Here is a 27182-nt window from a genome sequence, read left to right on the forward strand (position 1 = left end):
AGACTGAACCAGACCTACCTGCTAGTGTTGGAAGGTCTCCTGCAGAGGCGGGGGGTGGCTCTGTTTCACCATGGGGAAAAGGACACTGGCAGCAGAAGTTCTGGGAAGTACTCCTTGGCATGAGCCCTCCCAGAGTCTGTCATTAGCCCAACCAAAGAGCCCAGGTAGGCTCCAGTGTTGGCTTGCCTCAGGCAAAACAACCAACAGGGAGGGAACCCAGCCCCACCCATCAACAGTCAAGTGGATTAAAGTTTTACTGAGCTCTGACCACCACAGGAACAGTCAGCTCTACCCACCACCAGAGCCTCCCATCAAGCCTCTTAGATAGCCTCAACCACCAGAGGGCAGACAGCAGAAGCAAGAAAAACTTTAATACTGCAGCCTGTGCAACAAAAACCACATTCACAGAAAGACAGACAAGATGAAAAGGCAGAGGGCTATATACCAGATGAAGGAACAAGATAAAACCCCAGAAAAACAACTAAATGAAGTGGAGATAGGCAACCTTCCAGAAAGAGAATTCAGAATAACGATAGTGAAGATGATCCAGGACCTCGGAATAGGAATGGAGGCAAAGATCGAGAAGATGCAAGAAATGTTTAACAAAGACCTAGAAGAATTAAAGAACAAACAAACAGAGATGAACAATACAATAACTGAAATGAAAACTACACTAGAAGGAATCAATAGCAGAAGAATTGAGGCAGAAGAACGGATAAGTGACCTAGAAGACAGAATGGTGGAATTCACTGCTGCAGAACAGAATAAAGAAAAAAGAATGAAAAGAAATGAAGACAGCCTAAGAGAGCTCTGGGACAACATTAAACACAACAACATTCGCATTATAGGGGTCCCAAAAGGAGAAGAGAGAGAGAAAGGACCCGAGAAAATATCTGAAGAGATAATAGTCAAAAACTTCCCTAACATGGGAAAGGAAATAGCCACCCAAGTCCAGGAAGCGCAGCAAGTCCCATACAGGATAAACCCAAGGAAAAACACGCCCAGACACATAGTAATCAAATTGGCAAAAATCAAAGACAAAGAAAAATTATTGAAAGCAGCAAGGGAAAAATGACAAATAACATACAAGGGAACTCCCATAAGGTTCACAGCTGATTTCTCAGCAGAAACTCTACAAGCCAGAAGGGAGTGGCATGATATACTTAAAGTGATGAAAGGGAAGAACCTACAACCAAGATTACTCTACCCAGCAAGGATCTCATTCAGATTTGATGGAGAAATCAAAAGCTTTACAGACAAGCAAAAGCTAAGAGAATTCAGCACCACCAAACCAGCTCTACAACAAATGCTAAAGGAACTTCTCTAAGTGGGAAACACAAGAGAAGAAAAGGACCTACAAAAACAAACCCAAAACAATTAAGAAAATGGTCATAGGAACATACATATCGATAATTACCTTAAATGTGAATGGATTAAATGCTCCAACCAAAAGACACAGGCTTGCTGAATGGATACAAAACCAAGACCCATATATATGCTGTCTACAAGAGACCCACTTCAGACCTAGGGACACATACAGACTGAAAGTGAGGGGATGGAGAAAGATATTCCATGCAAATGGAAATCAAAAGAAAGCTGGAGTAGCTATACTCATCTCAGATAAAATGGACTTTAAAATAAAGAATGTTACAAGAGACAAGGACGGACACTACAAAATGATCAAGGGATCAATCCAAGAAGAAGATATAACAATTATAAATATATATGCACCCAACATAGGAGCACCTCAATACATAAGGCAACTGCTAACAGCTATAAAAGAGCAAATTGACAGTAACACAATAATAGTGGGGGACTTTAACACCTCATTTACACCAATGGACAGATCATCCAAAATGAAAATAAATAAGGAAACAGAAGCTTTAAATGACACAATAGACCAGATAGATTTAATTGATATTTATAGGACATTCCATCCAAAAACAGCAGACTACACTTTCTTCTCAAGTGCACACGGAACATTCTCCAGGATAGATCATATCTTGGGTCACAAATCAAGCCTCAGTAAATTTAAGAAAATTGAAATCATATCAAGCATCTTTTCTGACCACAACACTATGAAATTAGAAATGAATTACAGGGAAAAAAACGTAGAAAACACAAACACATGGAGGCTAAACAATACGTTACTAAATAACCAAGAGATCACTGAAGAAATTAAAGAGGAAATCAAAAAATACCTAGAGACAAATGACAATGAAAACACGATGATCCAAAACCTATGGGATGCAGCAAAAGCAGTTCTAAGAGGGAAGTTTATAGCTATAAAAGCCTACCTAAAGAAACAAGGAAAATCTCAAGTAAACAGTCTAACCTTACACCTAAAGGAACTAGAGAAAGAAGAACAAACAAAACCCAAAGTTAGCAGAAGGAAAGAAATCATAAAGACCAGAGCGGAAATAAATGAAATAGAAACAAAGAAAACAATAGCAAAGATCAATAAAATTAAAAGCTGGTTCTTTGAGAAGATAAACAAAATTGATAAGCCATTAGCCAGACTCATCAAGAAAAAGAGGGAGAGGACTCAAATCAATAAAATTAGAAATGAAAAAGGAGACGTTACAACAGACGCCACAGAAATACAAAGCATCCTAAGAGACTACTACAAGCAACTCTATGCCAATAAAATGGATAACCTGGAAGAAATGGACAAATTCTTAGAAAGGTATAACCTTCCAAGACTGAACCAGGAAGAAACAGAAAATATGAACAGATCAATAGCAAGTAATGAAATTGAAACTGTGGTTAAAAATCTTCCAACAAACAAAAGTCCAGGACCACATGGCTTCACAGGTGAATTTTATCAAACATTCAGAGAAGAGCTAACACCCATCCTTCTCACACTTCCAAAAAATTGCAGAGGAAGGAACACTCCCAAACTCATTCTATGAGGCCACCATCACCCTGATACCAAAACCAGACAAAGATACTACAAAAGAAGAAAATTACAGACCAATATCACTGATGAATATAGATGCAAAAATCCTCAACAAAATACTAGCAAACAGAATCCAAAAACACACTAAAAGGATCATACACCATGATCAAGTGGGATTTATCCCAGGGATGCAAGGATTCTTCAATATACGCAAATCAATCAATGTGATACACCATATTAACAAATTGAAGAAGAAAAACCATATGATCATCTCAATAGATGCAGAAAAAGCTTTTGACAGAATTCAACACCCATTTATGATAAAAACTCTCCAGAAAGTGGGCATAGAGGGAACCTACCTCAACATAATAAAGGCCATATACGACAAACCCACAGCAAACATCATTCTCAATGGTGAAAAACTAGAAGCATTTCCTCTAAGATCAGGAATGAGACAAGGATGTCCACTCTCACCACTATTATTCAACATAGTTTTGGAAGTCCTAGCCACGTCAATCAGAGAAGAAAAAGAAATAAAAGGAATACAAATTGGAAAAGAAGAAGTAAAACTGTCACTGTTTGCAGATGACATGATACTATACATAGAGAATCCTAAAGATGCCACCAGAAAACTACTAGAGCTTATCAATGAATCTGGTAAAGTTGCAGGATACAAAATTAATGCACAGAAATCTCTTGCATTCCTATACACTAATGATGAAAAATCTGAAAGAGAAATTAAAGAAACACTCCCATTTACCATTGCAACAAAAAGAATAAAATACCTAGGAATAAACCTACCTAGGGAGACAAAAGACCTGTATGCAGAAAACTATAAGACACTGATGAAAGAAATTAAAGATGGTACCAATAGATGGAGAGATATACCATGTTCTTGGATTGGAAGAATCAATATTGTGAAAATGACTATACTACCCAAAGCAATCTACAGATTCAATGCAATCCTTATCAAATTACCAATGGCATTTTTTACAGAACTAGAAGAAATCATCTTAAAATTTGTATGGAGACACAAAAGACCCCGAATAGCCAAAGCAGTCTTGAGGGAAAAAAACGGAGCTGGAGGAATCAGGCTTCCTGACTTCAGAGTACACTACAGAGCTACAGTAATCAAGACAATATGGTACTGGCACAAAAACAGAAACACAGATCAATGGAACAAGATAGAAAGCCCAGAGATAAACCCAAGCACCTATGGTCACCTAATCTATGACAAAGGAGGCAAAGATATACAATGGAGAAAAGACAGTCTCTTCAATAAGTGGTGCTGGGAAAACTGGACAGCTACATGTAAAAGAATGAAATTAGAACACTCCCTAATACCATACACAAAAATATACTCAAAATGGATTCAAGACCTAAATGTAAGACCAGACACTATAAAACTCTTAGAGGAAAACACAGGAAGAACACTCTTTGACATAAATCACAGCAAGATCTTTTTTGATCCACCTCCTAGAGTAATGGAAATAAAAACAAAAATAAAGAAATGGGACCTAATGAAACTTCAAAGCTTTTGCACAGCAAAGGAAACCATAAACAAGATGAAAAGACAACCCTCAGAATGGGAGAAAATATTTGCAAACGAATCAATGGACAAAGGATTAATCTCCAAAATATATAAACAGCTCTTTCAGCTCAATATTAAAGAAACAAACAACCCAATCCAAAAATGGGCAGAAGACCTAAATAGATATTTCTCCAAAGAAGACATACAGATGGCCAAGAAGCACATGAAAAGATGCTCAACATCACTAATTATTAGAGAAATGCAAATCAAAACTACAATGAGATATCACCTCACACTAGTTAGAATGGGCATCATCAGAAAATCTACAAACAACAAATGCTGGAGAGGGTGTGGAGAAAAGGGAACCCTCTTGCACTGTTGGTGTGAATGTAAATTGACACAGCCACTATGGAGAACAGTATGGAGGTTCCTTAAAAAACTAAAAATAGATGTACCATATGATCCAGCAATCCCACTACTGGGCGTATACCCAGGGAAAACCATAATTCAAAAAGACACATGCACCCCAATGTTCATTACAGCACTATTTACAATACCCAGGTCATGGAAGCAACTTAAATGCCCATCGGCAGATGAATGGATAAAGAAGATGTGGTACATATGTACAATGGAATATTACTCAGCCATAAAAAGGAACGAAATTGAGTCATTTGTTGAGACATGGATGGATCTAAAGACTGTCATACAGAGTGAAGTAAGTCAGAAAGAGAAAAACAAATATCGTATATTAACGCATGTATGTGGAACCTAGAAAAATGGTACAGATGAGCCGGTTTGCAGGGCAGAAGTTGAGACACAGATGTAGAGAACAGACATATGGACACCAAAGGGGGGAAAACTGCGGTGGGGTGGGGATGGTGGTCTGCTGAATTGGGCAATTGGGATTGACATGTGTACACTGATGTGTATAAAATTGATGACTAATAAGAACCTGCAGTATAGAAAAAGAAACAAACAAAACAACTAATACTAAACTTTCATTGGGTTATTTGTATGGAAATATGTTAATATAAATGTTTCAGACATTACATGAAATTTCTAAAAATCTTATATGTTTTGGTATAATAAGTCATAAGTCTAGTTATTACTTTAAAATGTATATCTCAGAAATAACTAAATTTCCTTGTCAAATGCATTATTATGAACTTTCATCAAATCTTTAACCGTGGTCATTTTTAAGTCTTTTGTCATTTACAGACAGTTCTGGGTGTATTCTGATGCTTTTGCAAATATGTTCCTATAAAAGGGTTTCATCTTCAAGGAATTCATGGAAAAGACTCTGACAAGTTCAGGTTTCTGGTAACTGACTGTACTGCTGAACTGAATGAATAAGCATTTTCAGAACTCTAATGAAAAACTGATGAACTCATAAAAGTGCTAACAAGAGATCAAGATAAAAAAAAATTAATTACATGGGTCTGAGTGAACTGATGAGGATGATTATAATTTTTGTGACTTTCTGTTTGAATTAAAAAAAAATCCCACAAGGACTCAGAGGCAAAAAATATACAAATCAATTTTCACTGCAAAGTAAAGGAGCTGTTACAGTGGAGGATTACTGGACTGAATGTCAATATTATGATATAGTATGAGTGTGTTTCATGTTTGGTAATTGCAATCATTGTTGCTTTTGTTGTGGTTATCCATTTACAATGCTTGGTGTCAGTCTATTTATCTCTTGTAAAAATAAAATACAGTGTGTGTGTGTGAAAAAAAAAGAACAAACAAACACACAAACAAACAAAATAACGGAACCAGTCCCAACAAAGGAGACTAGGAATGGGTCAGGATTAGCCAACCTCAGAATTTGCCAGATATTCTAAACCAATTATACATAATTTTTGTCTAGAATGGGTGTTGAATTCCATCTAAAGACTTTTCAACATTAATTAATATGACCATTTTTCCCTTTATTGATATAATGAATTATGCTGATAGATTTCCTTTGTATCTCATTATCCTTGCTCTCTTTGGCTAAACCCTACTTGATCATAATTATTGTTTTTTCATTGCTGGATTCCATTTGCTAATACTTTTATTCAGAATTTTTGCATACAAATTAATAAATAAAATTAGTCTATAGTTTTCTCTATACTAAAAAAAAAACCCAACAATGTAACTTGGGGGCTGGGGGCTTGTTATGGATGTCAAGTGCATCGCTTTAAGGTCAGCCAAAACGTGATTTTTTTCCAAACTCAACTGTACCTTCAGACCCATCACTGACCATTTGCCTTACCTGTCTTACAGTCTGAAATGCAATGGGAAAGATTATGGGAAGACGTCAGTTAACTGAAAGTACAAAGCTTTTCAACTTGAAGTGACCTAGGTGGGAGGTGATAACATCATTCCCATCTGAAAGTTGTTGCGATGGCTTAAATGAACTTAGTAGGGGGGTTCATTCCAATTCCTGCTCTACCAGTGTCCATGTCTCAAAACTTATTGTAATCATTGGTACCATTGGCAGCCTCAGTCGGAACCAAGGAGATTTGTGAGCCCTGGAGAGGGTAAGGCCGTCAATGCCACCAGCTGAATGGCCTATATTTTGAGCTGACCCACAGCATTTGGTCTGCAGAGGTAAGAGCTGGTAACTTCCATTGGCAGCGTCAGCTTAGCTCACAATTCTGCTGCTTAGTTGCTTGGCGGGTGTGGAAGGTGAGCTTTGCCCAGCCTGATTCCTGGGTTCATCTCATTGGCTCCCCTGCTGGGCAGATACACAGTGTTCTGCATTCCACACTTAGGCAAATTGCGAAAAAAGTACTCTATTCTCATGTAGGTTTGTTTATGTGCGTGTGTGGATGTGTTTTAATTATGTGTATTTAACTCTTTAAACTCTCTTAGATTTTAACTTATCCTGTAAATTTCTGTATATATAATTTAAAAACAAGAGCCTCCACCAGCAACAGCATGTGGAAGATACAGATTTGTCATTTCTTCCTCCCCTCCTTCCTCTGGTCTCCTCTGCAAACTCCAAATTATCTACACTTTCAGGTACTGTGCCTCGAAAAGGAATCATATTGAGATTCTAGTTCTTTACAACTGAACAACGTCAAGAAACTAAATAAAAAGGACTGTTACCATTACCAGCTGCCCTTATTTCCAATGAACCAGATTTTTGTTTCCCAGTTCCAAAAAAAACAGTTGAGGGCTTCAGGGTTGTTTTTAAATTTGGTTTGAGAGTCCACATCAAAACCAGGCTCTGAGGTGACTGTTTTCTTCCCTTGGCCTGGATGGAGCACCATAGTATCAAAGTAGATCTTTGAGGAAAGTGCCGCCAGCCTGCATCCTATTTAATTCCTTCCTTTCTTCCCACCAGTGTGGTCACGGGGCTGTTTTTCTTAAAGGTATTCTGGCTGCTGAATGCCATTCTCACCTCAGAGCAGTTTTGAGATTTAACTGGGGAAACAGAAGGAAACAGGAATGTTTGGGAATCAAAATCACGAAGAGCAGAAATCCTGGTTTGAGTTTGTGTGTTAGCACCTGTCCCACGCCTCCTCTGTACCCATGTCAGTTTCCTGTTTGACACAGAGTATCAAGGAAGGGCCTCAGAGACATGGATTAGTACAGAAAGAAGTCAATCCTACCACTGTCATTTGTACACATTAATGAAGTCCTGATGAGGACCTGATTTTTGTTTGTTTGTTTTCCTTTAAAATCCAACCCTATTGTATTTGTATTTAAAATTTGTACACATTTGTATAATAATCTGTTCCTTGTGGTATTTGGTACTGTTAGAGGAAAACCTTTGGATTCAAACCTTCTTGTGGTTTTTATACTATTGTTTTATTTTGTTTTTTAAATAAATTCTAGCAGTTTGATCCAAATACCATTACAGTTGTATAAAGAAATAAAATTTTGTACTTACATTATTAAAAATCACATTTTTAATATTTGTAAAGAAAAAAAATTATTTCAAGCATCTTTTCTGACCACTATGGTATGAAATTAGAAATCAACCACAGAAAGAGTAATAAGAAAAAAAAAAAAAACCACGGTTATATAGAGATTAAATAACATGCTACTAAAAACCCAATGGGTCAATGATGAAATCAAAGAGGAAATTAAAAAATACCTTGAGAAAAATGACAATGAAAACACAACCATACAAAATCTATGGGATGCAGCAAAAGCAGTCCTAAGAGAAGCTCATAGCAATAGAGGTGGTCCTCAAAAAGCAAGAAAAATCTCAAATAACCTAACCTACCACCTAAAAGAAAAAAGGACAAACAAAACCTAAAGTTGGCAAAAGGAAGGAAGTAATAAAGATAAGAGAGGAAATAAATTCAGAGGTTAAAAAAACAATAGAAATAGTCAATAAAACCAAGAGCTGCTTTTTTGAAAGAATAAACAAAATCAACAAACCTCTGGCCAGGCTCACCAAGAAGAAAAGAGAGAGGACACAAATAAACAAATTAAGAAATGAAAGGAGAAATAACCGACACCACAGAAATACGAAAGACCATAAAACAATACTATGAACAATTATATGCCAACAAACTGGACAACCTAGAAGAAATTGACAAGTTTCTAGAAACATACAGCCCACCAAAAACTGAATCAAGAAGAAATAGATACTCTGAACAGAATGATCACTAAAAGTGAAATAGAAACTATATAGAAAAAAAACCACAAACAAAACCCATAAACCTCCCAGCAAACAGAAGTCCGGGACTGGTGGCTTCACTGGGGAATTCTATCAAACGTACTAAGAACTTATACCAATCCCTCTCAAACTCTTCCAAAAGAAAAGATACACTTAATAAACAAAAGTCCAGGACTAGATGGCTTCGCAGATGAATACTACCAAACATTTAGAGGAGAGTTAACACCTATCATTCTGAAATTGTTCCAAAAAACTGCAGAGGAAGGAACAGTTCCAAATTCATTAAATGAGGCCATCAACACCCTGATACCAAAACCAGACAAAAAAAAATCACAAAAAAAGAAAATTATAGGCGAGTATCACTGATGAACATAGATACGAAAACCCTCAACAAAATACCAGCAAACCGAATGCAACAATACATTAAAAAGATCATACACTATGATCAACGGGGATTTATCCCAGGGATACAAGGATTTTTCAATACCTGCAAATCAATGTGATATACAACATGAATAAATTGAAGAGTAAAAACTAAAAGACCATCTCAATAGATGCAGAAAAAACTTTTAACAAAATTCAACACCCATTTATGATAAGAAAAAAAAAAAACCTCTCCAGAAGGTGAACAGAGGGGACATGCCTCAACATAATAAAGGCCATATATGGCACACCCATAACTAACATCATAATAGTGAAAAGCTGAAAGCATTTCCTCTAAGATCAGAAACAAGACAAGGATGTCCATTCTCGCCACTTTTACTCAACATAGTTTTGGAAGTCCTAGCCATGGCAATCAGAGTGGAAAAAGAAATAAAAGAAATTCAAACTGGAAAAGAAGAAGTAAAGTTGTCACTGTTTGCAGATGACATAATACTACACATAGAAAATCCTGAAGACGCTGCCAGAAAACTACTAGAGCTCATCAATGAATATGGTGAAGTTACTGGATACAAAATTAATATACAGAAATCTGTTGTATTTCTATACACTAATAATGAAATACCAGAAAGAGAAATTAAGAAAACAATCCCATTTACCACTGCATCAAAAAGAAAAAAAAAAAACCTACTAATAAACCTACCTAAGGAGGCAAAGAAAATGTTTTTGAAAACTATAAGATGTTGATGAAAGAAACTGAAGATGATACAAACACATGGAAAGATATACCATGTTCTTCTCGGATTGGAAGAATCAATATTGTCAAAACAACTATACTACCCAAGACAATCTACAGATTAATGCAATCCCTCAAATTACCAATGGCATTTTTCACAGAACTAGAACAAAAATTTTGTAAATTTGTATGGAAACACAAAAGACCCCAAATAGTCAAAACAATTGAGAAAGAAGAACAGAGCTGGAGGAATCACACTTCCTGACTTCAGACTATATTACAAAGCTACGGTAATCAAAACGGTATGGTACTAGTACAAAAACAAACATATAGATCCATGGAACAGGATAGAAAGCCCAGAAATAAACCTACGCACTTATGATCAATTAATTTATGACAAAGGAGGAAAGAATATACGATGGAGAAAAGACAGTCTTTTCAGTAGGTAGTGCTGGGAAAATTGGACAGCTACATGTAAAAGAATGAAATTAGAACATTCTCTAACAAAACATACAAAAATAAACTCAAAATGTATTAAAGACCTAAATGTAAGACCTCTTACAGGAAAACACAGGCAGAACACTCTTTAAAATAAATCACAGGAATATTTTTTTGGATCCATCTCTTAGAGTAATGAAAATAAAGATGAAAACAAATGGGACCTAATTAAACTTAAAAGCTTTTGCACAGCAAAGGAAACCATAAACAAAATGAAAAGACAACCCACAGAATGGGAGAATGTATTTGCAGATGATGCAACCAACAAGGGATTAATTTCCAAAATATACAAACAGCTCATACAACTTAATATCAAAAGAATAAACAACCCAATCAAAAAATGGGCAGAAGACCTAAATAGACATTTTTCCAAAGAAGACATCCAAATAGCCGACAGGCACATGAAAAGATGCTCAACACTCCTAATTATTAGAGAAATGCAAATCAAAACTACGATGAGGTACCACCTCACACCAGTCAGAATGGCCATCATTAAAAAGTCTACAAATAATAAATGCTAGAGAGGATGTGGAGAAAAGGGAGCCCTCCTACAATGTGGGAGGAATGTAAATTGGTACAGCCATTACAGAGAGCTGTATGGACGTTCCTTAAAAAAATAAAGTTATCTTATGATACTACAATCCCACTCCTGGGCATATACCCGGAGAAAACTCTCATTTGAAAAGATACATGCACCCCAATGGTCATAACAGCACTATTTATAATAGCCAAGACATAGAAGCAACCTAAGTATCCATCAACAGATGAATGGAAAAAGGAGATGTGGTATATATATATACAATGGAATATTACTTAGCCATAAAAAAATAATGAAATAATGCCATTTGCAACAACATGGATGGACCTAGAGATTATCACATTAAGTGAAATAAGTCAGAGAAAGACAAACATATGATATCACTTATATGTAGCATCCAAAAAAATGCTATCAATGAACTTATGTACAGAACAGAAATAGAATCACAGACATGGAAACAAACTTGTGGCTGCCAGAGGGGATAGTGGGGAGATAAGTTGGGAGTTTGGGATTAATGTATACACACTACTATGTATAAAAGAGATAAACAGCAAGGACCCACTGTATAGCTCAGGTAACTATATTCAGTGTCTTGTAATAATGTGTAGTGGAAAAGTATATGAAAAAAATATATGTATCTGAATCATTTTTTTAAATAAATAAAATACTTAGGAATAAACCTGATCAAGGAGATGAAAGATTTATACACTGAGAACTATAAAATATTGATAAAGCAAACTGAAGATGAGAAATGGAAAAATATCCCATGCTCTTGGGTTAGAATAATCAATACTGTTAAAATGGTCATATGTACAAATTTAATGAGATCCCTATCAAATTACCCATGACATTTTTCACAGAACTAGAAAAAATAACCCTAAAATTTACCTGGAACCACAAAAGAACCAGAATTGTCAAAGCAATCCCAAGGAAAAAGAACAAAGCTGGAGGCATAACCCTCCAAGACTTCAGACACTACTACAAAGCTACAGTAATCAAAACAGTGTGGTATGGGCACAAAAACAGACATATGGGTCAATGGAACAGAATACAGAGTCCAGAAATAAACCCACACACCTACAGTCACTTAACCTTTGACAAAGGAGGCAAAAATATACAATGGAGAAAAGACAGTCTCTTCGGCAAGTGGTTTTGGGAAAGCTGGACAGCTGCATGTAAATCAATGAAGTTAAAACACTCACTCACACCATATACAATAATAAACTCAAAGTGGCTTAAAGTCTTAAATATAAAACATGCCACCATAAAACTCTTAGAATACAACATAGGCAAAACATTCTCTGACATAAAATCATACCACTGTTTTCTTAGGTCAGTCTCCAAGGCAACAGAAATAAAAGCAAAAATAAATAAATGGGTCCTAATCAAACTTACATGTTTTTGCACATCAAAGGAAAACATAAACAAAACGAAAAGATAACCTATGGACTGGGAGAAAATATTTGCAAATGATGCAGCCAACAAGGGCTCAATTTCCAAAATATACAAACACCTCATACAGTTCAACAACAAAAAAACCAAACACCCAATTAAAAAAATGGGCAGAAGACCTGAACAGACATTTTTCCAAATTGGAAATGCAGATGGCCAACAGGCACATGAAAAGATGCTCAACATCGCTAATCGTCAGGGAAATGCAAATCAAAGTCACGATGAGATATTACCTAATACCCATCAGAATGGCTAGCATCAAAAAGAACACAAACAACAAATGTTGGGAAAGTTGTGGAGAGAAGGGAACCCTTTTACACTGTCAATGGGAAAGCAAATTGGTGCAGCCACTGTGGAAAATAGTATGGAGGTTTCTCAAAAAAAACCCCTAAGAACAGAGCTACCATATGACCTAGGAATTCCACTCCTGGGTATATATTCGGGAAAAAAAAACAAAAAACACGCACTAACTTGAAAAGATACGGGCACCCCAATGTTCATAGCAACATTATTTGCAATTGCCAAGACATGGAAGCAACCTAAGTACCCACCAACAGATGAATGGATAAAGAAGCTGTAGTACAATATATCTGCAAAATGGAATACTACTCAGCTATAAAAAAAAATGAAATTTTGCTATTTGCAGTGACATGGATGGACTTGAAGGGCATCATGCTAAGTGAAATAAGTCAAAGACAAATACTGTATGATATCACTTATATGTGGAATCTAAAAATACAACAAACTAGTGACTATAACAAAAAAGCAGCAGACTCACAGATACAGAGAACAAACTAGCAGTTACCAGTGAGGAGAGGGAAGGGGGGAGGAGCAATATAAGGGTAGAGGATTAAAATGTACAAACTATTAGGTATAAAATAAGTTGTAAGAATATATTGTAGGTTGAGGGGCAGGGCCTTGGGGGGCTCTGGATGGAGTGGGTGGTGGAGGTGGTAGGAAGTGGAGCCCAGAGTGCCAGGAAAAGCTTGGACACTTTTCTACCATGCTGATGGCATTCTAAACATATTTGTCAGTTTTCCCAAATTTTAATTGAAGAAAGCCTTAAGAATTTATGCTTAACGACTAAAGTGTGACTGCCAATTATCAGGCTTTCAGGATGAATCTGGAAAACCTCATCAAGCTGGAACTCCTAACACTATTCAGTATTATCAAAGGACAGCTTGAAGCAGGGGACCTTGTTATAGAAGCTTTAAAGAATTAGCTGAAAGAGTCTTGAGGTCTGCTCTCTGCCATGGGGGCAGGGGCTGAGGGCACAGCCAGCAGGCAGTGCACCATGGGCTCTGAGGCAGCCCACTGAAAGTTAAAGAAGTATTAATAGAAGATGGCAGAGTAGGACTTGAGTTCACCTCCTCTCACAAAAACACCAAAATCACAATTAACTGTTGAATATCCATCGACAAATAAGACTGGAACCTACCAAAAAAGATATTCTACATTCAAAGACAAAGAAAAAGACAGTAGGAAGGGTGCGTTCACGATACAATCAAATCCCATAACTGCTGTGTGGGTGACCCAGAAACTAGAAAATAACTATATTGCAGAGGTTCTCCCACAGGAATAAAAGTTCTGAGCCCCACGTCGGGCTCCCCAGTTTGGGGGTCAGGCATTGGGAGAGGCCTCCCAGAGCATTTGGCTTTAAAGACCAGGAGGGTTTCATCGCAGGAACTCCACAGGACTGGGCAAAACATAAACTCCACTCTTGAAGGGCACACAGAAGGTCTCATGCACACTGGGACCCAGGGAGAAAGAAGTGACTTCACAGAAGCCTGGGCCAGACCTACCTGCTGGTCTTGGAAGATCTCCAGGGAAGCAGGGGGCAGCTGTGGCTCACTGTGGGGACAAGGACACTGGTGGAGGAGGTACCTGGGAGTACTCACTGACGTGTGCTCTCCTGGAGGCAGCCATCTTGACACCAAGACCTGACCCCACCCAACAACCTGTAGGCTCCAGTGCTGGGATGTCTCAGGGCAAACAACCAGCATGGTGGGAACACAGCCCCACCCATCAGCAGACAGGCTGCCTAAAGTCTTCTGGAGCCCACAGGCACCTCTAAACACACCCCCCTTGAAACGGCCATGCCCACCAGAGGGACAAGACTCAGCTCTACCAACCAGAGGACAGGCTCCAGTTCCTCCCACCAGGAAGGCTGCACAAGCCTCGTAGACCAGCTTCACCCACCAGGGGGCAGACACCAGAAGCAAGAAGAATTATAATCCCGCAGGCTGCAGAACACAGAAAGTTAGACAAAATGAGATGGCAGAGGAATATGTTACAGACGAAGGAACAAGACAAACCCCAGAAGAACAGCTAAGTGAAGTGGAGATAGGCAATCTACCTGAAAAAGAATTCAGAGTTATGATAGTAAAGATGATCCAAGATCTCGGAAAAAGGATGGAGGTACAAACCAAGAAGATACAAGAAATGTTTAACAAAGATCTCGAAGAGATAAAGAACAGAGTTGAACAATACAATAACTGAATTGAAAAATAAAGTAGAAAGACTCAATAGCAGAATAAATGAGGCAGAAGAATGAATAAGTGACCTGGAAGACAGAATGGTGGAAATCACTGCCACAAAAGAGAATAAAGAAAAAAGAACGACAAGGTATGAAGACAGTTTAAAAGACCTCTGGGACAACATTAAATGCACCAATATTCACATGATAGGGGTCCCAGAAGGCAGAGAGAGAGAAAGGGTCTGAGAAAACATTTGAAGAGATAATAGCTGAAAACTTCCCTAGGGGCTTCCCTGGTGGCACAGTGGTTGGGAGTCTGCCTGCCGGTGGTGGGGACGCGGCTTCGGGCCCTGGTCTGGGAGGATCCCGCGTGCCGTGGAGCAACTGGGCCCGTGCGCCAGGGCTGCTGACCCTGCGCTCTGGAGCCTGAGAGCCACAACTGCTGAAGCCCATGTGCCGTGACTACTGAGGCCCGCGTACCTTAGAGCCTGTGCTCTGTGGCGGGAGAGGCCACCGCAGTGAGAGGCCCACGCACCGCGGCGGGGAGTGGTCCCCGCTCGCCACGGCTTGGGGGGCCAGCGCAGCCAAAAATAAATAAATAAAACAAAAAACAAAAACTTCCCTAATATGGGAAAGGAAACAGTCACCCAGTTAGAAGAAGCACAGAGAGCCCCACACAGGATAAAGCCAAGGAGGAAAACACCAAGACACATTAATCAAATTGACAAAAATTAAAGACAAAGAGAAAATATTAAAAGGAACAAGGGAAAAGCAACAAATAACATACAAGGGAATACCCATAAGGTTATCGGAGGATTTTTCAGCAAAAACTCTGCAGGCCAGAAGGGAGTGGCACAATATATTTAAAGTGATGAAAGGGAAAAACCTACAACCAAGAACACTCTGCTCAGCAAGAATCTCGTTCAGATTTGAAGAAGAAATCAAAAGCTTTACAGACAAGCAAAAGCTAAGAGAATTCAGCACCATCAAACCACCTTTACAACAAATGCTAAAGGACACTGTTGGTGGGAATGTAAATTGATACAGCCACTATGGAGAACAGTATGGAGGTTCCTTAAAAAACTAAAATACGACCCAGCAATCCCACTACTGGGCAATACCCTGAGAATACCATAATTCAAAAAGAGACATGTACCACAATGTTCATTGCAGCACTATTTACAAAAGCCAGGACATGGAAGCAACCTAAATGTCCATGGACAGATGAATGGATAAAGAAGATGTGGCACATATATACAATGGAATATTACTGAGCCATAAAGAGACACAAAATTGAGTTATTTGTAGTGAGGTGGATGGACCTAGAGTCTGTCATACAGAGTGAAGTAAGTCAGAAAGAGAAAAACAAATACCATATGCTAACACATATATATGGAATCTAATTTAAAAAAAAAGGTTCTAATGAACCTACGGGCAGGACAGGAATAAAGACGCAGCTGTAGAGAATGGACTTGAGGACACGGGGAGGGGGAAGGGTAAGCTGGGATGAAGTGAGAGAGTGGCATGGACATATATACACTACCAAATATAAAATAGATAGCTAGTGGGAAGCAGCCGCATAGCACAGGGAGATCAGCTCGGTGCTTTGTGTCCACCTAGAGGGGTGGGATAGGGAGGGTGGGAGGGAGACACAAGAGGGAGGAGATATGGGGATATATGTATATGTATAGCTGATTCACTTTGTTATACAGCAAAAACTAACACAAAATTGTAAAGCAATTACACTCCAATAAAGATGTTAAAAAAAAAATGCTAAAGGAACTTGACTAGGCAGAAGAGAAAAGGCCACAACTAGAAACAAGAAAATTACGAATGGAAAGCTTACTGGTAGAGGAAAACATACAGTAAAGGTAGGAAATCACCCCCACACAAATATGATATCAAAACCAGCAACTGTGAGAAAAGGAGAGAACAAATGAAGGATACTGGAAATCCATTTGAAATTAAGAGACCAGCAACTTCAAACAATATTGTATATATAAAGACTGCTATAGCAAAACCTCATGGTAACCACAAACTGAAAATCTACAATAGATACGCAAAAAAGAAAAAGGAATCCAAACACAACACTAAAGATAATCTTCAAATCACACGAGAAGGGAACAAAAAAGGAAAGGAAGAAAAAAATACCTACAAAAACAAATCCAAAACAATTAGCAAAATGGCAATAAGAACATACATATTGGTAACTACCTTAAATGTAAATGGATTAAATGCTCCAACCAAAAGACAAAGACTGGCTGAATGGATATAAAAAGAAGATCCATATATATGCTGTCTACAAGAGACCCAATTCAGATCTAGGGACACATACAGAATGAACATGAGAGGATAGAAAAAGGTACTCTATGCAAATGGAAATCAAAAGAAAGCTGGAGTAGCAATACTCATATGAGACAAAATAAACTTTAAAATAAAGACTGTTAGAAGAGACAAAGAAGGACACTACGTAACGATCAAAGAATCAATCCGAGAAGAAGATATATCATATATATATATATACACACACACATAAATATATACACACACACACACAACATAGGAGCACCTCAATATATAACACAAATGTTAACAACCATAAAAGGAGAAATTGACAGTAACACAATAATAGTGGGGGATTTTAACACCCCACTTACATCAGTGTACACATCATTTAGACAGGAAATCAATAAGGAAACACAGGCTTAAATGACACATTAGGCCAGATGGAGTTAATTGATATTTATAGAGCATTCCATCTGAAAGTAGCAGAATACACATTCTTCTCAAGTGCACATGGAACATTTTCCAGGATTGATCACATGCTGGGCGACAAAGCAAGCCTCGGTAAATTTTTAAAAATTGAAATTTATTGAATTTTATTGAATTTCACAACATTATGAGATTAGAAATCAACTACAAGAAAAAAACAGTAAAAAAACCACAAACATGTGGAGACTAAACAATATGCTACTAAACAACCACTGGATCACTCAAGAAATCAAAGAGGAAATCAAAAAATACCTAGAGACAAATGAAAACAAAAACACGATGATCTAAAACCTATAGGATACAGCAAAAGCACTTCTAAGAAGTTTATAGCAATACAATCTTACCTCAGGAAACAAGAAAAATCCCAAATAAACAACCTAACCTTATACCTAAAGCAAATAGAGAAAAGAACAAACAAAACTCAAAGTTAGCAGAAGGAAAGAAATCATAAAGATGAGAGCAGAAATAAATGAAATAGAGACAAAGAATACAAAAGATCAATGAAACTTAAAGCTGGTTCTTTGAAAATATAAACAAAATTGACAAACCTTTAGCCAGAGTTATCAAGAAAAAAGGGGAGAGGGCTCAAATCAATAAAATTAGAAATGAAAAAGGAGAAGTTACAACAGACTCCACAGAAATACAAAGGATCATAAGAGACTATTACAAGCAACTATATGCCAATAAAATAGAAAACCCAGAAGAAATGGACAAATTCATAGAAAGGTACAATCTCCCAAGACTGGACCAGGAAGAAATAGAAAATATGAACAGACCAATCACAAGTGCTGAAATTGAAACTGTGATTAAAAAACTCCCAACAGGGCTTCCCTGGTGGCGCAGTGGATAAGAATTTGCCTGCCAGTGCAGGGGACACAGGTTCGATCCCTGGTCCGGGAATATCCCACATGCCACAGGGCAACTAAGCCCCTGTGCCACAACTACTGAGCCTGTGCTCTAGAGTCCATGAGCCACAACTACTGAAGCCCGCATGCCTAGAGCCCATGCTCTGCAACAAGAGAAGCCACCGCAATGAGAAGCCCGAGCACCACAATGAAGGGTAGAACCCGCTTGCCGCAACTAGAGAAAGCCCGCAAGCAGCAACGAAGACTCAATGCAGCCAAAAATAAATAAATAAATAAATAAATAAATTTTTTAAATGTAAAAACAAACAAACAAAAACCTCCCAAAAAACAAAATCCAGGACCAGATGGCTTCACAGGTGAATTCTATCAAACATTTAGAGAAGAGTCAACAGCTATCCTTCTGAAACTATTTTAAAAAATTGCAGCAGAAGGAACACTCCCAAACTCATTCTATGAGGCCACCATCACCCTGATACCAAAACCAAAGATACCACCAAAAAAAGAAAATTACAGGCCAATATCACTGATGAACACAGACGCAAAAATCCTCAACAAAATACTAGCAATCTGAGTCCAACAACACATTAAAAGGATCTACACCATGATCAAGTGGGATTTATCCCAGGGATGCAAGGATTTTTCAATATCTGCAAATTAGTGTGATACTCCACATTAACCAACTGAAAAGTAAAAACCATATGATCATCTCAATAAATGCAGAAAAAGCTTTTGACAAAATTCAACACCCAATTATAAAAACTCTCCAGAAAGTGGGCATAGAGGGAACATATCTCAACATAATAAAGGCCATATATGACAATCCCACAGCTAACATGTGAAAAGCTAAAAGTATTTCCTCTAAGATCATGCACAAGACAAGGATGTCCACTCTTGCCACTTTTATTCAACATAGTTTTGGAAGTCCTAGCCATGGAAATCAGAGAAGAAAAAGAAATAAAAGGAATCCAAATGGGAAAAGAAGTAAAACTATCACTGTTTGCAGATGCCATGATACTATACATAGAAAATCCTAAAGATGCCACCAGAAAACTACTAGAGCTCATCGATGAATTTGGTAAAGTTGCAGGATACAAAATTAATACACAGAATTCTGTTGCATTTCTTTACGCTAACAATGAAAGATCAGAAATTGAGGAAACAATCCCATTTACCATCACATCAACAAGAATAAAATGTCTAGGAATAAACCTAAGGAGGCAAAACACCTGTACTCCAAAAACTATAAGACATTGATGAAAAATCAAAGATGACACAAAACAGATGGAAATATATACGATGTTCTTGGATTGGAAGAATTAATATTGTCAAAATAACTATACTACCCACGGCAATCTACAGATTCAATGCAATCCCTCAAATTACCAATGGCATTTTTTGCAGATCTGGAACAAAAAAAAAACCTTAAAATTTGTATGGAAACACAAATTCTTGAGAAAGAAAAACACAGCTGGAGGCTTCAGGCTCCCTGACTTCAGAGTATACTATAAAGCTACAGTAAACAAAACAGCATGGTATTGGCACAAAGACAGACTTACAGATCAATGGAACAGGATAGAAAGTCCACAAATAAACTGACACACTTATGGTCAATTATGTACGACAAAGGAGGCAAGAAAATACAATGGAGAAAAGACAGTCTCTTCAATAAGTGGTGCTGGGAAAACTGGACAGCCACATGTAAAAGAATGAAATTAGAACACTCCCTAACACCATACACAAAACTAAACTCAAAATGGATTAAAGACCTAAATGTAAGAACAGATACTATAAAACTCTTAGAGGGAAACATAGGCAGAACACTCTTTGACCTAAATTGCAGCAATATCTTTTTGGATCAACTTCCTAAAGTAAGAAAAAGAAAAAGAAAATAAACAAAGAGGACCTTATTACACTTAAAAGCTTTTGTATAGCAATGGAAACCATAAACAAAATGAAAAGATAACCCATAGAATGGGAGAAAGTATTTGCAAATGATGCAACCGACAAGGGATTAATCTCCAAAATACACAAACAGCTCACGCAGCTCAATATTAAAAAACAAACAACCCAATCAAAAAAGGGGCAGAAGATCTAAATAGACATTTCTCCAAAGATGACATCCAGATGGCCGACAGGCACATGAAAAGATGCTCAACATCACTAATTATCAGAGAAATGCAAATCAAAACTACAATGAGGTATCACTTCAAAGCGGTCAGAAAGGCCATCATCAAAAAGTCTACAAACAATAAATGCTGGAAAGGGTATAGAGAAAAGGGAAAACTCCTACACTGTTGGTGGGAATGTAAATTGGTACAGCCACTATGGAGAACAGTATCAAGGGTCTGTAAAAAAATAAAAATAGAGCTACCATATGATCTGGCAATCCCATTCCTGGGCATATATCCGGAGAAAACTCTTATTTGAAAAGATACATGCACCCCAATGTTCACTGCAGCACTATTTACAATAGCCAAGACATGGAAGCAACCTAAATGTCCACTGACAGATGAGTGGATAAAGAAGATGTGGTATACACACACACACACACACACACACACACACACACACACACACAAACGGAATACTACTCAGCCATAAAAAAAGAATGAAATAATACCATTTGCAGCAATGTGGATGGACCTATCATACTAAGTGAAGTCAGACAGACAAATATCATATGATATCGCTTATATGTGGAATCTAAAAAATGATACCAATGAACTTATTTACAAAACAGAAATAGACTCAGAGATTTAGAAAACAAACTTATGGTTACCACAGAGGAAAGGTGGGGGGCAAGGGATAAATTAGGAGGTTGGGATTAACATATACACACTATTATATATAAAATAATCAACAAGGACCTGCTGTATAGCACAGGACACTCTACTCAATACTCTGTAATAACGTATATGGAAAAAGAATAGATATATGTATATGTATAATGAATCGCTTTGCTGTACACCTGAAACTAACACAACGTTGTAAATCAACTATACTCTAATATAAAATTTAAAAATTTGTAAAAGAAATATTAATATTAAAAAAATATATTGTACATGGGGAATAAAACAAATATTTTATAAGTATAAATGGAGTATAACCTCTAAAAATTGTGAATCCCTATACTGTACACTGTAACATGTAATACTGTACATCAACTATTCAATAAAAAAAAAAGAAGCACTGAAAAAGTTTTCAACTTCACCAATAAAATACAAATTAGACAAGGTAGCATTTTTTTTTTTTTTTTTTTTTGCCCTCCAGACGGAAAACAATTTTAAGGTTTGTTAATTCCCAGTGTTGGTGCGGGTGTTTGGAAATAGACACTTTCATGGCCTTTCTGAGAGCAGTTTAACACTAATAAAAATTCAAATGCAAATTATTTTTTGACTTAGCAGTTCCATTTCTAAAAATATATCCTATAGAAATATAGCCCCAAATCTAAAAAGATACACATAGAATGATGTTCACTGAAGTGTCTTCTACAACAGCAAAAGTGACAGTAATTTCAACATCCACCAATAGGGAAATGTTTAAATAAATTATGATATATGTATACTGTGGACTACTCTGAATATTTAGAAAAATTGAGAGCTATGAAAGTAATAGATTGAGACACTGCATATGGTTAATAGTAGCTATGTGCAGGGAACGAGACTGGCTGTGAGTGGTTGTAGGGGGAGAATGATAAAGAGAATTCAACAATACAAATTTCACGATGTAAAAAGTAAACAAAGATGACATATACCTTTTGTAATAAAATAAAACAGCAGCCCTAGGGAAATTTTTAAAATTTTTATTTCTATTATCCTTCACCCAAGAACATTTTCAGATGCTTTATATCTGCAACTGAAATAGAGTAATCTTAAAACCTTTTCCATGTAATAAATATTAAACCAGCATACAATCATTAAAAATGGCTTTTTGAAAAGCAAAACATGTACGCTGTAGAACATTTACAAAATATAGAAGGAATAAAGAAAATAAAATCACCCACAATGCCACCACTCCAAGATGACTACCTTTATTGTGGTATATTTCCTCCCTTTCTTTTGTCTGTGAATATAAATGCCAGTCCTCTATCCCTAGACCAGACCTTTTTGCTTATCTTCAGATCTACATAGATAAATGCAACTAAGAGAAGTTGCAGTTTGAACATATGCAAAATTGAACTAGTATTCCCTATCCCTATTGCAGCTGCTCTTATTCTGCTGATCTGTATTGGTCAATAAACAGAACTACCATCTACACAGATGCTCAAGACAGAAACCTGGGGACCATCCATGAACACTCCTCCTTTTACAACCTCTTACCAATTAAGATATCCTGTTGATTCTGTATCACAAGTCTCTCCTGGACCCATTCACATCTCTCGGTTCACACTGCCATCACCCTACTTCAGGACACCATTTCTCAACTAGCAACAGAATTTAAATTAGCCTTCTTATATCCAGTTTTGCTGCCCCGCCCCCATTAATTGCACTGTAGGTTAGGTAACCTTTCTAGAAACATGCATTTCAATAAGTCATTTATCTACTTAAAACTATTCTACACCCCAAACAATAAAGAACATATTCCTTAACATAGTATGTAAGACCCTCCATCACCCTTCTGCAACAAGCCCCAGTCTCCTCTTTATTCTCTCCCTGCATTCAGTGATGCTGCCTTATGGAACTTACTGCATAGCGCCTGGCTCATTGAAGTTTACACTTCAAAATATTTGATGAAAATTGCTAGAATGTTCAACAACTTTCAGCTCTTATACAGTCTCTGACCTTAACACTTTGGCACAGGCTACTCTGTCTGCCATGAACATTCTCTTCTTACCTATTTCTTCACACAGTTAACTTTGATTCCTCTTTCAGGTCTCAGTTTAACAATCATTTCCTTTGGGGATCCTTTCCTACCCTCTAGATGGGGTCAAGTTTCTCTGTTCCCATGGCATACCATACTTTCCCTACCATAATAAAACACTCTTCATTGCAATTATTAGTTTTTTTGTTCAATTATCCTGGCTTCTCAGTAGCAGGATGCTCTGTGAGGGCAGAGACTACTACTTCCTCATTGCAATATGCCTACTCCTAACATAGTGCTTGGTACATTGCAGGCTCTCAATATATGTGTGTTCAATTAATATAGCCTGAATATCTTCTGTTTCCTTTCCAGATTCAGGGTCCACCCCTCTCAACCATGTTCTGCTCCAGAAGCCTGATCTTGCCTTCTAGCTTCTAGCTGAGTTGGGTTAGTGGGGAGCCCTGGCAGATCAAAGGGATGGAAGAGAGCAGATGCAGCTATTTATTCTTGCAGGGGTTGCCTTGGGCAGGTTGCATTCCTCTACTGAAGGTCACAGCTCCTCTCAAGTTGGCCCTCTCTCAATGACTCTTTCTCCCTGTCCTTTGGCCCTTCAGGTGACAGCAGCCCAAACTGTTTCTAGCCCCAAATACTACATTATTCCTTACGGTTTTCCTATGATCTGCTTACATCTTTGTAAACAATCCTTTTAGGTACCCCCATGCCCCAGAGCTATACTATTTTGAATGTGCCTTTTGTTTCCTACAGGGAAATGGCATGAAAGAGAATGCCAAATTTATAATCTTAATTATGTTTTTATAAAATTGGTATATCGTAAAATAAGATTTCCAAAAGACTCAAAAAAAAAAAAAAAAGATTTCAACAATGACATGATGGTTTTGCCTCTCACAGATATCCCATCATTTGTACAAACAGTCCTCTAGTTGACATGTGAATTGTTTTTTTCTCTTTGCTATTATTAAGAGGTCTCTAAAAAAAATTCTGTTCAACAATTTTTTTTTTCTTATATCCTTAGAATGGGAATTAGAAGGGGTCAAAGAGTATAAATTTGTTACAAATACACATAGAAACTGCCCCCCAGGAAGTTTATACAAATTACAGTCCACTAGTCATCCTCAGGCATGCCCAGTTCACTGTCCCCTTGCCACTACTTTACTGTGCATACTGCAGCCTGGCAAAGAACCACTGACTGTTTACCAATGCCAGGCAAAGGGGGAAAAGTCAATTTCTTTCATCATTAACCTGACAATGTTACACCATGAAATGAGATTAAAGTACACTAGGCTTTGTTAGAAGACCTGGGTTTGATATCTAACTTCCCTAATTAGCTACTTGGTCTTTTCTTCCTGAGCTTTAGCGTCCTCTTTAAGTGGGGATAAATATTACCTACCTGCAGGCTGAGGCTTATAGAAGATAAGTTTAAAAGCAAGTAGCAGAGTTACTGGTTCTCAAGAAATGTTTTGCTGTGTTCTTTATAATCTTTCTGATGTTTCCCTTGGATTTTATGGCTCTCATTCTCCTGTATAAATGTCTTCTAAGTAAATTTTCCTTTCAATAATAAGCTCACAACACAAGTTCTCTCTTGAGGTTTAAAAAAAACAAAAAAGCAAACAAAAAAACACAAATCACAAAACACCATCTTTGCTTTTCACAGATATGAACCAATGATTTCTTTGTTTTAAAAAGTCAATCCTAGGGATTTCCCTGGTGGTCCAGTGGTAAAGAATCTGCCTTCCAACGAGGGGACAGGGGTTCGATTCCTGGTTGGGGAACTAAGATCCCACATGCTGCGGGGCAACTATGCCTGTGTGCTACAACAAAAGAACCCACAACGAATATCAGGCATGTCGCAACTAAGACCTGACACAGCGAAAAATAAATAAATAAAATTAAAAAAAAAAAAGTCAATCCTAGAAGTGTAGAGTATGAAGTATCTCAGTAATAGGCAACAACATTCTGTACCCTATACTTCCTTAATACTATAATCTTATCTACTTTAGCATATAGTTAGGATCAAATCTTTAATTTTGAAAGATGTCTGCTTGTTCACAGATAATTATTTATTAAAAAAAATTAAGAAAATGATTTATTGACTACTATCACTGCCAGGCAAAGAAGGAATATAAACCTAAGTAGGACACAAACCCTGACCCTGAGGAAGATATAATCTGCAAGGCAAAATGGACAAGCAATCTCATTACAAATTTATGAGCACCATGGTAAACCTATGAAGTGCTACAGGAATATAGAGGAAACACGATCAACACTTGTGTATGGAGGAACTGGGGGGATGTAGGAGGGTGACAGGGAAAGTGGGAGAGCAGATACTGGGGAGAGCCCTGAAGATTGATTAGAAACTTGTCTTTGGGAAAAGGAGAGAAAGTTTATCTCTAGACAAGTGGAACAGCTGGTACAAATACATGAAGTATCACAGCACCTGGCACTGCTGGGGAGAATACTGGGGGCATGGTACAGCTGAAGTAAACAGCTGTTAGAGGGAAAGGTTCGTAGGAAATCAGCCTCTAAAGAAGGGTAAGGGCCTGTTTAAGGACTGAATTGTGTCCTTCCTCCAGTTCATATATTGAAGCCCAAACCCCCAATGTAACTGTATTTGGAGATAGGGCCTTTAAGGAGATAATTAAGATTAAATGGGGTCATAAGGGTGGGGTCCTAATTCAATAGGACTGGTGGGTCCTTATAAAGAGGAAGACACACTAGGAGTGCACATGCACAGAGAAAAGGTCATGTGAGGACACAGCCAGAAGGAAGTCATTTGTAAGCCAAGGAGAAAACCAACCCTGCTGGTCCCTCGATCTTGAACTTCCAGCCCCCAGAACTATGAGAAAATCATTTACTGTTGTTTAAGCCACTCTGTGGTATTTTGTTATGGTAGCCCAAGCAGACTAAGATAGACTTAATTGCAAAGGTTCTTGAAAATCACAAAAGAGAGTCTGCCTATGATCTCAAAGTCCCATATTTCTCAAACTTGGGTTCAAGTGTGCCTAAGATAACCAAATATGTGTTTAGAAAGGAGACCCAGGTACCCTGGGGGGAATGAATTTGAAGGTGGAAAACCTGGAAGCAAGAAAACAAGAGGCCACTGCAAAGTTACTGAGATGAAGAGGATCTGAATTAGGGCCTCTCTAATGTAGAATTAAAATCGCTATGTAAATAAAATACAGTAAATCCCCTACGGACATACGAACAAGGTCCATTCTGAGAGCGCATTCGTAAGTCCAATTTGTTCATAAGTCCAACACAGTTAGCCTAGGTACCCAACTAACACAATTGGCTATACAGTACTGTACTGTAATAGGTTTATAATACTTTTCACACAAATGATACATAAAAAACAAACACAAAAAATAAAGAAAACATTTTTAATCTTACAGTACCTTGAAAAGTACAGTAGTACAGTACAATAGCTGGCCTACAGGGGCTGGCATCAAGTGAACAGGCAAGAAGAGTTACTGACTGGAGGAGGGAGAGGAGGTGGGAGATGGTAGAGCTGAAGGATCCTCAGCAATAGGAGATGGAGGGCAAGCTGCAATTTCATTCACGCCTGACGTTGATGGCACAGGTTCTGGTTCCTTG

General features: G+C 37.6%; 1 protein-coding gene and 1 long non-coding RNA gene across 3 annotated transcripts in view; one reads left to right on the plus strand and one right to left on the minus strand.

Annotated features, from left to right (window-relative positions):
• SLC25A32 (solute carrier family 25 member 32) overlaps nucleotides 1-27182 on the minus strand; it is a 56027-nt gene that overhangs the window by 21002 nt on the left and 7843 nt on the right. The window lies entirely within an intron of this gene.
• On the plus strand, nucleotides 11970-25600 carry LOC309647252. Its single transcript, XR_014255894.1, has 2 exons — nucleotides 11970-15650; nucleotides 15712-25600. It is a non-coding gene; the product is annotated as an uncharacterized lncRNA (long non-coding RNA).

Source organism: Balaenoptera physalus, assembly GCF_965194825.1.
Source record: "Balaenoptera physalus genome assembly, chromosome: 17".
In the NCBI taxonomy this organism is placed as follows: domain Eukaryota; kingdom Metazoa; phylum Chordata; class Mammalia; order Artiodactyla; family Balaenopteridae; genus Balaenoptera; species Balaenoptera physalus.